This window comes from Eimeria acervulina, genomic scaffold (genome assembly GCF_000499425.1).
Source record: "Eimeria acervulina Houghton genomic scaffold, Eah_scaff472, whole genome shotgun sequence".
NCBI classification, from domain to species: domain Eukaryota; phylum Apicomplexa; class Conoidasida; order Eucoccidiorida; family Eimeriidae; genus Eimeria; species Eimeria acervulina.
In genome coordinates this window covers 23,411-25,193 of record NW_013549779.1, presented here as the reverse complement: position 1 = coordinate 25,193, position 1,783 = coordinate 23,411, and positions in this window count along the sequence as shown.

Here is a 1,783-nt window from a genome sequence, read left to right as displayed (position 1 = left end):
CATACATACTTACATACATACATACATACATACATACATACATACATACATACTTACATACATACATACATACATACTTGCATACATACATACTTGCATACATACATACATACATAAAAAGGGTAATCCCTAAAGCCTAAACCCTAGACGCAAAACCCTACCCCCTGGATTACTGTGTGAGAATATCCCAACGGATAGATATACACACATATTTAGGCGTTGTAAGAGGCCAACGCACAATATTATTAACAGGAAAAACAGATCTAACTGCTCCATATGTCATGGTGCTACTCGCGTACTAAACTACAATTGCCTTATGTGCATTTCGCACCTTCCACCTCACTAAGATATTCCCATATATGCTATTTTATATCGTACCATGTATTATATTTCTGATATATATATATATATATATATATATATATATATATATATATATATAATATGAAAAGTGTGGAATGCGAGATGAAACAGTCGTCACAAATGCGACGAAACTGACAGCAGTTTTAACAATAACTAGCATTATCCCCCTTAATATATTTGTTGTCCCTAGCGTATTGTTGCCGTCATCCTGTCTCCGACTCTTCTCGTTGTTCTTATTAATTTGCCTACCGCTTCTCGATGTTGGAGGCCAAGATGTTCTGCAGCGTCCGCGAGTCAGTATATGAGTTGAGATTAATCGTTGCACTTTCAAATTCAGGAGGGAGGCGCCTCAAGAAATCCTTCACAAGTATGCGTTTAATCAGAAACAAGCATAAACAACAACAGACGAAAATAACCAACACGACATGAAACAGTTTTAAAGTACACATTTAAATGTGAAGAAACACCAACACCAACACAAATAAACGAAAGCAAAGTTTAACAGAATAAGATTAAAAAAGAGACAAAGAGGCGCTGCTCTGCAGCAAAACAAAAAATTCGCCAATGAATAATAAAACGTGAGCTGATTGCTGAGTCAATTAACATTTGCGCAGATTTCAATAACGATCACTGCATTTTGACAGAATTATTTAACCCTGGAAACGTATAAAGGGAGAAACGGCGAAAGAACTTTAAATGCATGCCCTTGCAGATGTATCCAAGAGCAAAGTGCATAAATGGAAAGTCACACGAAGGCAAACGGAAAAGTTGCATACGCCTGAACAAGTGCATAGTAAAAAATAAGCAAACCCAGCTGCACCAAGTACTCATTTTCACCACTAACAGTACAGATATATCTACAAAAAGAAAATAAAAATGTAATATTTAAATGTACGTCCTTCAATAGACACCATCGGCCCAGAAATGTTTCGAAGTTCTTAGCATAAATCCTTCAGTGAATGGCAATGAAAACAGGATGGAGCATGAATACCCCCATAACCACTAATAGCACTTTGTCAAAACTTGGGAAACGTTGCGCACAAAATGTTGAATTTGGTATTTTGAAATCAGCTGGAGAAAATAGTGAGGATAAACAGCAGGTATCCTGATGAACAGATGCCTTCACATGCACTAAAGACGTGCATATGCAAATACACACTACATGAGCAGATTGCAATAACACAATAAGTAAATGATGAAGGCGAAGAGTATAAATGAAATAAGTGTACTAGACAAATACATGTACTTGAAATTACCCACAGGTGAAATAACTGCATTAGCAAGCGCGCACTAAATAAGTAAGTATATATGTACAATATATTTGTATATATTGCACCTGCGAGGCTATATTGAGAAATTGAAAAAAATCACGTTTATGCAAATATACACTAGGCAAATATATATATATATATATATATAT